The sequence below is a fragment of the Typopeltis vanoorti genome, chromosome 10, assembly GCF_054136105.1.
Source record: "Typopeltis vanoorti isolate ZY-2024b chromosome 10, IOZ_Tvanoo_1.0, whole genome shotgun sequence".
NCBI lineage: Eukaryota > Metazoa > Arthropoda > Arachnida > Uropygi > Thelyphonidae > Typopeltis > Typopeltis vanoorti.
The window spans coordinates 45,019,380-45,032,042 of NC_143558.1; the positions used below are offsets into that span (position 1 = coordinate 45,019,380).

Here is a 12,663-nt window from a genome sequence, read left to right on the forward strand (position 1 = left end):
AGGGACTATATACAGCATTGGGTAGATGAGGGTAATGTTATCTGTGAGAATCAACATGGATTTGTTAAGGGGTGCTCTTGCTTTAGTAATATGATTGTCTTTTATAATAAAGTGACAAGAGCAGTTGATGAGGGAAAGGCATATACTGCCATTTTTTTGGATTTTGCAAAGGTGTTTGACAGGGTGCCACATGATAAGCTGATATTTAAGTTGCAGCACATGGGTTTAAATGTCAGGTTAGTTAAATGGATTCTTAATTGGCTGACTGATAGGTATCAGAGAGTTGTGTATGATGGGGCAATATCAAGGAAGCAGAAGGTTACAAGTGTGTTTCCACAGGGCTCAGTACTGGGACCTGTATTGTTCAATCTGTATATCAATGATATTGTCAATGGATTGCAAGGTGACATTCAGTTGTTTGCGGATGATGTGAAGTTGGGAAGGGTTATCAGTAATAGTGCAGATGTGGCAGCCCTGCAAGAAGATTTGAATAAACTAGAGAGGTGGGCAAATAAATGGGATTATTGGTTCAATGCAGCAAAATGTAAAGTCTTGAGGTTTGGGATCCATCGATGGGAGAATGCGTACTCGATTGGAGGAGCTGTACTGGAGGAGATAGGGGAGACAAGAGATCTGGAGGTGATGATTGATAGAAAACTGAAATTCAGGGAGCATATTGCAAAGGTGGTGAGGGTAACTCAGAGGATTGCTGCAATACTGAGAAGGACGCCGACCTACAGAGATAAAAGAGTTATCATTGCGTTGTATAAGGCCCTGATCAGACCACACTTAGACTATTGTTCTCAGATTTGTTCCCCAGGATTTGAAGGGGATAAATTGACTGGGGAAAGGGTACAGAGGCAGATAACAAAGATGGTTTCAGGACTGTACAATATGAGTTATGAGGATCGACTGAGGGAATGTGCACTGCAAAGTTTGGTGGATAGAAGGAGGAGAGGTGATATGATGAAGACTTTCAAACTGTTGAGCGGCAGTTACAGGGTAGATATTGGAGAGTTCTTTCACTTGGTGGAACAGCGGGAAGGAGCGATGACAAGGGGCCATCCTTGGAAGTTACGAAAGGAGACCGTGTGCAAGAGGGTGAGGAGTGGTTTCTTTGTGTGGAGGGTGGTTGAACCTTAGAATGCATTGCCTGAGAGAGTGGTTGGAGTCGGGACAGTTAATGGGTTCAAGGAGTAGTATGATAGACTTTGTATTTCCTAAGAACGACCTCCCAGGATTAATCTTTTGACTCCATGGAGGCCTGGATAATAATAATAATAATAATAATAATAATATCTTTGGTCCCATGGTATCAGTTACAGAATGGGAAAAATGTCAACAATGAGAATCCTTGAAAAAGTGTTTAAATGAGGTATTTGAATGTATCCCTAGTGTTTGAAGAATAAATAGGTTGGAAGTGAAATGGATGTGCAACCTTATTAAGCAAGAGATCCACAACAAGAAGAAGATGAAGTGGACAGAATATTTTGAGAATAAGAATGAGAGAAGTTATGAGATAGATAAAACTCAGGCTAGAAAAGTATTGTGTATTGTGCAGAAAGCCAAATCAGAGTATTAAAAGAAATTGTCTATGCAAGCTAAAGGCAATCCAAAAATATCATTATGTTGGATGAATGGGGAAGAATAACTTTATTGAATACAGATGGTACTCTAGTGTCAGAAGCTAATGAGATTGTTCAGTTAATGAGTGCTCACTTTGCTAAGGTATGTCAACTAGGTGTATGTAACATGGTGAACAGTGCTACTGCTACATTGGATGAAGAGTTAGAGGTACATAAACATGAGGTTGAAGAACTATTGCATAACCTGGATTAGAATTTATCAATAGGGCAGATGAAATATCAGGATGTTTGCTAAATGAAGGTTCAGCTGAATTAGCTAGGGCTTTTACATTTTATATAACTTGAGTCTCAGCTCTGGAATGATATCACAGGAATGGAAGGAATTATTATTATTATTACAGGTATCTCCATGGAGTCAGTAGACTCATCGCCGGAGACCCAAACTATTAAAACAATATCTATCATATCTCTTTTTGAGGTCATTTACAGAAGAACTGACAACTGAGTCAGGCAATGCATTCCACTCATTCACCACCCTCCATACAAAAAACCTCGTTCTCACTCCCTTGTTAACCACATTTTGCCTTAATTTCCAGGGATGACCTCTTGTTCTTCCATCACTATCACACAGCTGAAACATTTCTGCTGCATCATTCTTATAAAAACCTTTTTGTAATTTAAATATTTCTATCATATCCCCTCTTCTCTACCTATCAACCAACCTCTGCAATCCACAAGCTCTCAATCTCTCAATCTAGGGAGTATTTTTTACATCACTCGCCAACTTAGTCACTCTCCTCTGAACCCTTTCCACAACCTCCTCATCTCCAAGGAATCCAAGTGACCAGACCTGAGCACAGTAATCCAAATGTGGAAGTATCAGTGTTTTATAAAGGGGAATAATAACCTCTTTATCTCTGGATATTTGTGTGTTCCTCAATAAACAAGTAATCCTATGTGCAATCTTGGACACCTTAGCAATGTATCCCCTGAACTTCATCGCCCTATCCACCAACACCCCTAAGTCCCTAGCCTCATCAATCTCTTAGAGTACCATTCCATCAATGTGGTACACAGCTGGTAATCTTTTAATCCCAAAATTCATAACTTTACACTTTTCCACATTGAACTGACATCCATTACCTTTTGTCCATTTTGCCAGCTTATTTAAATCATCCTGCAAACTCTCAACATCAGCTTGCTTTTTATTGCCCTACCCAACTTTGCATCATAAGCAAACAACTGAATATTTCCCTTTAAGCCATTTCCTGTATCATTTATGTACAAATTAAATTACAATGGCATAAGCACAGAGCCCTGAGGCACACCACTGGTAACCTGCCTCATCCTGGACTCAGCTCCTCCATACACCACCTTCTGGTATCTCTCCCTGAGCCATTCTCCTATCCATATCACCAGTTTAGTATCCATCCCCATCTGCTCCAATTTGCACAACAGTATTCCATTGGTATCTTGTGAAAAGCCTTAGCAAAATCCAGAAGTACCACTGTGTAGCCATTTCCTTTGTCCAACTCAGATGTTATTATTATTATTATTATTATTATTATTATTATTATTATTATTATTATGGGTGACTCCAGGGAATCCTTAGACTCATCGAAGGAGGCACTAAACATTATGTCCAGATAATTATAGGACATTTTCACAGTATCTATCATACCTTACCTTGAACTCACTCACCATCATAGCACCCACAACAGATTCTGGCAACTTATTCCACACATTTACCACTCTACAAGTAAAGAACCCAGCTCTAACACCCTTGCTAACCACTGATCTCAAAAATATCCTCTGAATAAATCCTATAGAAATCCTTTAGCAATTTGAATGTCTCAATCATATCTCCCCTTTTCCGCCTATCAACTAATTTCTGCAACCCACAAATCTTCAACCTGTTCTCATGAGGTTCATTCCATAGACCTGCTATCATCTTGGTCACTCACCTCTGGGTCCTCTCCACCTCCTCCCCATCAAGAAGAAACCTAGGTGACCAAATCTGGGCGCAGTAGTCGAGATGAGGTCTTATCAAGGCTCGGTACAGAGGAACAATAACTTGCTTGTCTCTGCTCGTCAAAGTATTTTTCAACAACCAAGTGAGTTGATGAGCTTATTTAGCTACTTTTGCAATATGCCGCCTAAACTTCATCTCCCTATCCACCAACATTCCAAAGTCCGGGCCTTCATCAATCTCCTGAAGAACAGTTCCACCAATGTGGTATACTGCTGCTAATCTTTTCATCCCAAAATGCATAACCTTACATTTTGTCACATTAAATTGACATCCATTCTCCTTAGCCCAGAACTCCATTCTATCCAAGTCGTCCTGCAAGATTTTGACATCGTCTGCATTCACTATTGCCCTACCCAACTTTGCATCATCAGCGAACAAATGAACTGTTCCTCTTAGATCCTTCCCTATATCGTTAATGAACAAATTAAACAGCAGTGGTCCAAGAACACAATCCTGCGGCACACCACTAGTCACAGGCCATCTTTTGGACTCTACTCCCGAATAAACTACTCTCTGATATCTCTCCATAAACCATCCACCTATCCATCTCACAAACCCTTTCCAATATCCATTCCCATATGTTGTAGTTTACGGATTAGAATTCCATGTGGTATCCTGTCAAACGCCTTAGCCAGGTGCAGCAGTCTCACTGTAAACCCATTACCCTTATCCAGTTCAGCCATCACTGTGTTATAAAACTCGAGCAAGTTACTGAGGCATGATTATACCCTTCACAAAGCCATGCTGTCCCCGTACAGTATCTCATTTTCATGAATCCATTCCTGTATTTTTCCCTTGACTACTTTCTCCAAGACCTTGAGTCTTGGATCCTCCTTTATGCAGTGGAACTATTTTCCCCTCTTTTCATACCTTCGGGACTAAATCAGACCCGAGACTCAGATTAAACAACATGGTCAGGGACACTGATAATTCTTTAGCTACTTCACATAAGACCCGTGCCAGTACACCATCCAATCCCACAGATGTATTTACATTAAGGTTCTGTAATAGACTATTCACCTCCACTTCATTGATCTCAATTCCCGTATAAACTAATGGTTCCTTCATTCCTGCAATGTCACCACCTGGATGATATACTCTTGCAAAGTGCTCGCTCACTAATTCCACTATACCGTCTGATTCAGTGACCTCCTTACCATCGTCATTCCTTAAAATCATTTTGCCGTGTACAGTTTTTTTTTTTTTTTGCTTGCAGCATATTGAAAGAACTGTTTGTGATTCTCTTTAGCTTGCATAGCTAGTTTCCTTTCATAATCCGCTTTTGCTTTTTTTACCACACTCGTTACCCTTCTGGCCTGCACTTTATATCATTTGTGTGCCTGCAGGTCACCTTTTTCTTTAAATTCCCTCCACAGTTGTTTCTTTTTTTGCAGCTTAAGCTTAATGGTGTTATCCATCCATTTAACCCCTACTTGTTTTACTATTCGAACCCTAGATATACAATCAGCCATAACCTCCTGTAAATGCGCCGTGACCACTTCCCATGTTCTATCGACATCCAGCCCTTGCAGTTTTGATCACTCTCACTAATAGCAGGCAACATGGTCATATTCATTACAGTCAAATTCTGAGATGCTATTACCAGGTCAAGCACTCTCACACCCTTAGTATTTTCAATTTCATGCTGTCTCAGATAGTTATCCCTTAATAATTGAATAAAATCCATTTCCTTCCTCACATGTGTCCTCTCCTCCTTCCAATCAATGTTACTGTAGTTGAAATCCCCCATAATAATTACCCACCTTCCACTCATTTCATCAATTTGTTTATGCATACTATCTCCACCACACCTAACTATATATTTTGTTCTGCCAGTCTCAATATCACACCAAATAGTCTCAAATGAGCTCTTTTCACTACCCTGCAATACAACTTCAATTCTCCTTGGCTGCAGTTCATCAGCTATCATCAATAACACTCCTCCCCCATTTTATTCTCTCTGTCCCTCCTAAACACACTGTAACCTACACATTCTATTCCGCTAACTATATCTTCTTCCGTCAGCCATGTTTCGCTAATGCCAATAACCTGTGGCCAGGAAGAGCCACCCAAGGCCAAAAATTTTTCCTTCTTGTTCCTAATACTCTTGGCATTAGTATACGTTAAATGCAGAGGTCCCGTTGTCCCACCCCTATCTTGATGCGTTATTCTAACTATCCCATTCCGATTACTTGTCCTTAGTACTATCTCGGGTACATTATATACATTCTTACACTTAACTGTCTCACTGATGTCCGCATATCCACTCCCCCCCCTCCTTGTTTTAGTTGTAGTTTCCCTGGTTCTGCACATCCATTTCACTTCATTCAGCAACACTTTTTCCAGTCTCTGCACACCAAATCCATTCAAATGCAGGCCATCCATCTTGTATAAATCCTTTCGCCCATCAAACTCATTCCACACGTCCACGAATTCCACATCACACCATCTGCATAACTTGCGCATAAAGTCATTTGCGATTATGGCCCTCCTTCTAAACTCCTGTCTCCTCTCTGTCGTACCGCAGCAACAGACTCACCATCCTAACTCTGTCACTCTTTTCTTTCGCTACCTTTAACAATACTTTCACCTGCCTCAATAATTTTGAAAAGTTAATAAATTGCTAAGGCAGGATCGACCTTTATCAAAACTATGTTTGCCTCTATAGAGTATCATATCCTGTTCCACCCATTCTTGAGTTTTGTCTTTAACCAACTTTTCCAATACTTTTACCACCACTCCCAAGATGGTGATTGGTCTGTAATTAACTACCGCAATTTTAGAGCTGCCTTTATGTAGGAACTACTTTGCATTCCTTTCACTCCCTAGGGACCATACCAGAGTTTAAACTTAAGTTAAATAACCAAGTAAGAGGCATTGACAATTCCTTTGCACATTCACAGAACACCCGAGCTGATATTCCATCTAAACCTACAGCAGTGTTTGCATTTAAATTTTGCAATATATTCAGGACCTCTGATTTCTTAACTTCAATTCTCACATTAGTTATTGCTAGGTACAGAGTTATCCTTACTTGGGTGATAGACTTTTGAAAAGTGATCACTCAGTAACTCTACTATTATATCTGAATTTGTCACCCAAGTACCATCAGCACCCGCTAAAGTTATCCTTCCGAAGTCATTCTTCCTTTTACTTGCCACATTGTGGAAGAACACTTTGGGATTACCCTTGATCTCCTTGGCTAAGATCTTTTCATTATTTGATTTAGCTTTTCTTACTATGCTGGTAACCTTCCTATCTTGAGCCTTGTACTGCTCATGGGTGTACTGATTGCCTCTCTCCTTGTAAATTCTCCATAACATTTTCTTTTTTTTTGCAGATCAAGCTTGATACTACTACTACTACTACTACTCATCCATCTAATTCCTACCTTGTTTGTCTTCTTGACCATGGGGACACAATCTGATATTGCCTTCTTCAGATACCCAGTTATTTTATCCCTTGTACTGCCAACTTCTTTCTCCTACAATGTGTTCTGCCATGGGACAGCTGCAAGCTCACTCCGAAGCATGTTATAATTGCCTAACCTGTAGTTCCTATATACCCCTTCTTAAAAGAGAAATCCACAAATTTTACAACCTCCCAAGTCAGTATGGGAGGTTGCAAAATGATCGCGTTCACCGGTTGCAGGTAACGAGGACACCTTACTTATGCATATATCCTCTGAACTAATGACCAGGTCCAGCACTCTCACACCAAGTGTCCCTTCAGTTATGTGCCGTTTCAAGTAATTATCTCATAGAAGATGTATGAATTCCATTTCCTTTTTGCCACATATTTCCTCCTTCCAATTGACATCACCATAATTAAAATCCCCCATAATAATCACTGACCATGTGCTCATTGCACTAATTTGCTGATGCATGAATTCAATATCACCCCCTGTAGCAGTAACCAACTGTATATATTTGGTTGCATTGGTCACTATTTCACACCAGACCTCTTCTGGTGTGAAATAGTGACCAGATCTATCCTCCCTGAAATATATGATAGTTCCATTGTACTAGGGTAGTGCAACAACTGTTGTCTAACTGCCGACTGATCAGTATCTCTGATGTTATGGTGAAGATTTTAGAGAATTTGGTAAGAATTTGCATACAGAAATGGGTAGGCAAATAAGCTATACACTGTAAAGAGCAGCATATTATAACAGTGTTATGGTTGAATTAGATAAAGGGAATGGATACACTATGATAATGTTGGATTTTGCTAATGCATTCATTAGCAAAATCTATACATTTAATATTCTATACATTCATGACATCAGGAGAGATTTAGTAGGAGATGTGCAATTGTTTGCCAGTGATGTGAAGATAGGCAGGACAATCAGGGATGCTGCTGATAACCAGCATTTACAAAATTATTTGAATATGCTGGAAATTTGGGCAAACAATAATAGCTGTCAGTTTAATGTTAATAAGTGTAAAGTTATGCACTTTGGCATGATGAGATTTTCAATGGTATATTAGTGGGGTTATGCTACAAAAAAACTGATAAGGCTAGGGATCTTGGCATAATAATGGTGGGTAGGAATTTGAAGTTCAATTGTCACATAGCAAAAGTCAAAAATACAACTCAGGATAATTGCGATGTTGAAGTGGACCATGACATGTAAGGATAAGGAAATCATTTTGCCTCTTTATAATGTCTTGATAAGTCACACCTGGATTATTGTGTGCAGATTTGGTCTCCTAGGTTCCAAGGGGATATATAGGAGTTGTGGAAAGGGTGCAAGGAAGAATTACAAAAATTATATCCATATTTATGGGATTTAGATTATGAGAAGAGATTGTGAGCATGTGAATTGCAGACTCTGATTAACAGGAGAGAGAGAGAGAGAGAGAGCGAGAGGGGGGGGGTGATATGATAAAGATCCATAAACTTTTGAATGGGTGTTATAATATATCGATTGATGAAATTTTTCATTATATGGAAGGCAGGTGAGAGAAAACACAGGACATCCATGAAAGTTAAGTTTGTTCACAGTCAAGAAAAGGGTAAGAGCTAGCTTTTTCTCTCTCAGAGCAGTGAGTGAGTGGAATAGTTTGCCTTTAGTGTTATTGAGTGTATCTAGTGCATGAATTTAAGGGAACGTATGATAGCTGGTTTGGGTGATTTATAGTCTCCCTCAATGAGTCTTTGACTCCCTGGAGGTCTCAGATAAAAATAATATTAATAATAATAATAATAATAATAAAACATTTTTACTGAATTTATCACTCTCTAGATGATTTGAATACTGTTTCTCTTAACCCCAAGTAATTTTCTGCAGTAAAACAGTTTCTGCATTTAAGTAATATTCCATCAACTGACAAACAGATAGATAGATAACTGTTGGCGACTTCCCTCCAAAGTTTCCACTTAGTTCACTGCATTGTTCCAGGGACCTGTAAACTCTGTTTGTAAATCCTCTCATTCACCATACCTTTACCAATGGAATTTCCACGTAGCACTACTATGAGTGCTACGTGGAAATTTACCTACTACTATGAGTCATTTACCACCTATTTTTCTATGCTGTTTTTCCATTTCTGTTTGTTCTCACCTTTCCATTAATTTCTACCATTATTCTAATCTCATTCATCATATGTTTCATCTCCTTTCTGCAGCCTGGTTGGTCGAGTGGTTAGCGCATCTGTTCTCAGCCAAAAGGCTGCGGGTTTGAATCCCAGCATGAGCATGGATGTATTAGTGGTGGTAGTCGCCGGTAGATGGCACTGGTGTTGGATAAAGGTTAGTGGAGTAGTGAGATGAAGAATTATAGAATATATGTCCTCCCTCGATAAGTCTTTGGACTCCCTGGAGGTGTGATATAATAATAATAATAAACTTTTTTTTTTTTTTTTCACATCTTGCATTTCATTCACTCTGCATCCCCCCCCCTCTTGCATTTTTGGGTTATACTTTCTTTCATGTTAGTGTTCATATTTACTTTGTTTCATCAGTTGTGTTCCCTTTAATATCCACTCCCATTTCTTCTGCCACTCATGCTTTCTTTCTTTCTTAATGCTGCTATAAGTTATGAATGTCAAAGAACGCTATATACTCAGTTTGATAGTGTTAGCTCTCACCATTTATATAAAATCTGTAAAAGTTTAATTTGGATCCCTGTGATAGGCTATGTACATGTGAACTGTGTGTGTGTGTGTGTGTGTGTGTGTGTGTGTGTGTGTGTGTGTGTGTGTGTGTGTGTGTGTGCATGCGTGCGCACGTATGAAAGGTAGTGAACCTTTAATGCATTAGTGGTGATTTATAGAATTAGCTGTTTTTATCAAGTATGAATCATTTTGGCTTAGCTATTAGAAATGGGCTTCAGTAAAGACTTAAATGTTGACTCTCTAGTGATCACAGGTCTAGCAAGACCTAAAACGACTATTGGATTAGTCCAAAAAACAGAAAGTTCATATCTTTCAACTACTATGGCACTTATATAATTGGACAACTCTAGCAAATATAAAGTTTTGTATATTATTAAAAAATATACTATCCAAAAAATTAACTTTCTTACTGCCAATTTTCATTTCCTTTGGCTAAATTAAAAAATATTAATCTTATGTTCATTTTGATTAATCTTATAGTAATATATTATTATTATTATTATTATGATGATTATTATTATGGGCGACTCCAGGGAGTCCTTAGACTCATTGAGGGAGACCCTAAACATCATGAACACACAACTATTTGACATTCTCATGGTATCTATCAAACCTTGTCTTGAACTCACTCACTGTCAGAGCACCCACAACAGACTCTGGCAGCTCATTTACCACTCTAAAAATAAAGAATCCAGCTCTAACACCCTTGCTAACCACACTGTTGCCCAGCTTCCATAGATGTCCCCTAGTTCTCCCACCACCAGTCCTGATCTCAAAAATATCCTCTGAATTAATCCTATAGAAACCCTTCAGCAATTTGAATGTCTCAATCATATCTTCCCTTTTCTGCCTATCAACCAATTTCTGCAACCCACAAATCTTCAGCCAGTTCTCATAAGGTTCATTCCGTAGACTTGCTATCATCTTGGTCACTCGCCTCTGGATCCTCTCCACCTCCTCCCCATCAAGAAGAAACCTAGGTGACCAAATCTGGGCACAGTAGTCGAGATGAGGTCTTATCAAGGCTCGGTACAGAGGAACAATAACTTGCTTGTCTCTGCTCGTCGAAGTATTTTTCAACAACCATGTGAGTTGATGAGCTGATTTAGCTACTTTTGCAATGTGCCTCCTAAACGTCATCTCCCTATCCACCAATACTCTGAAGTCCCTGGCCTCATCAATCTTCTGAAGTACAGTTCCACCAATGTGGTATACTGCTGCTAATCTTTTCACCCCAAAATGCATAACCTTACATTTTGTCACATTAAATTGACATCCGTTCTCCTTAGCCCAGAACTTCAATCTATCCAAATCATCCTGAAAGATTTTGACATCTTCTGCATTCACTATTGCCCTACCCAACTTTGCATCATCAGCGAACAAATGAACTGTTCCTCTTAGATCCTTCCCTATATCGTTAATGAACAAATTAAACAGCAGTGGTCCAAGAACAGAACCCCATGGCACACCACTAGTCACAGGCCGTCTTTTGGATTCTACTCCTGAATAAACTACTCTCTGATATCTCTCCACAAACCACCCACCTATCCATCTCACCAACCCTATATCCATTCCGTATGTTGCAGTTTACGAATTAGAATTCCATGTGGTATCCTGTCAAAGGTCTTAGCCAGGTGCAGCAGTATCACTGTAAACCCATTACCCTTATCCAGTTCAGCCATCACTGTGTTATAAAACTCGAGCAAGTTACTGAGGCATCATCTACCCTTCACAAAGCCATGCTGTCCCCCCCGTACAGTATCTCATTTTCATGAATCCATTCCTGTATTTTTCCCTTGACTACTTTCTCCAAGACCTTGACAACGACTCCTGATATGCTGATCAGTCGGTAATTTGCAACGGTAGTCTTTGATCCTCCTTTATGCAGTGGAACTATTTTCCCCTCTTTCCACACCTTCGGGACTAAAACAGATCCGAGACTCAGATTAAACAACATGGTCAAGGGCACTAATAATTCTTTAGCCGCTTCACGTCAGACCCATGCTGGTATACCATCCAATCCCACAGATGTATTCACATTAAGGTTCTGTAATAGACTATTCACCTCCACTTCATTCATCACAATTCCCATATAAACTAATGACAGGATACCACATGGAATGATTCCTTCATTTTTTCAATGTCACCACCTGGATGATATACTCTTGCAAAGTGCTTGCTCAGTAATTCCACTATATCGACCGTTTCAGTGACCTCCTTACCATTGGCATTCCTTAAAATCATTCTGCCCTGTACAGTTTTTTTTTTTGTTTGCAGCATATTGAAAGAGCTGTTTGGGATTCTCTTTAGCTTGCATAGCTAGTTTCCTTTCATAATCCGCTTTTGCTTTTTTTTACCACACTCGTTACCCTTCTGGCCTGCTCTTTATACCATTCTTGTGCCTGCAGGTCACCTTTCTCTTTAAATTCCGACCACAGTTGTTTCTTTTTTTTGCAGCTTAAGCTTAATGGTTATTCATCCATTGAACCCCTACTTTTTTTACTATTCGGACCCTAGGTATACAATCAGGTATAACCTCCTGTAAATGCGCCTTGACCATTTCCCATGCTCTATCGACATCCAGCGCTTGCAGTTTTACATGCTATGGCACTGAACGAAGCAATCTCCTAAGCTTGTCATACTTACCAGCACGATAATTCCGCATACACCCTGTCTTAATCGAAAATTCCACACCTTTAGCCACCTCCCACGTCAAGACCTTATGAGTACGCTCACCAATAGCAGGCAACATGGTCATATTCATTACAGTCAAATTCCGAGATGCTGTTACCAGGTCAAGCACTCTCAAACCCCTAGTATTTTCAATTACATGCTGTCTCAAATAGTTATCCCTTAATAATTGAATAAAATCCAGTTCCTTCCTCACATGTGCCCTCTCCTCCTTCCAATCAATGTTACCATAGTC

At 39.5% G+C, this 12,663-nt stretch overlaps 1 protein-coding gene across 1 annotated transcript in view; it reads left to right on the top strand.

Moving 5' to 3' along the window:
* LOC150102377 (glycogen phosphorylase-like) overlaps positions 1–12,663 on the top strand; it is a 479,880-nt gene that overhangs the window by 277,692 nt on the left and 189,525 nt on the right. The gene's annotated exons all lie outside the window — the stretch shown is intronic.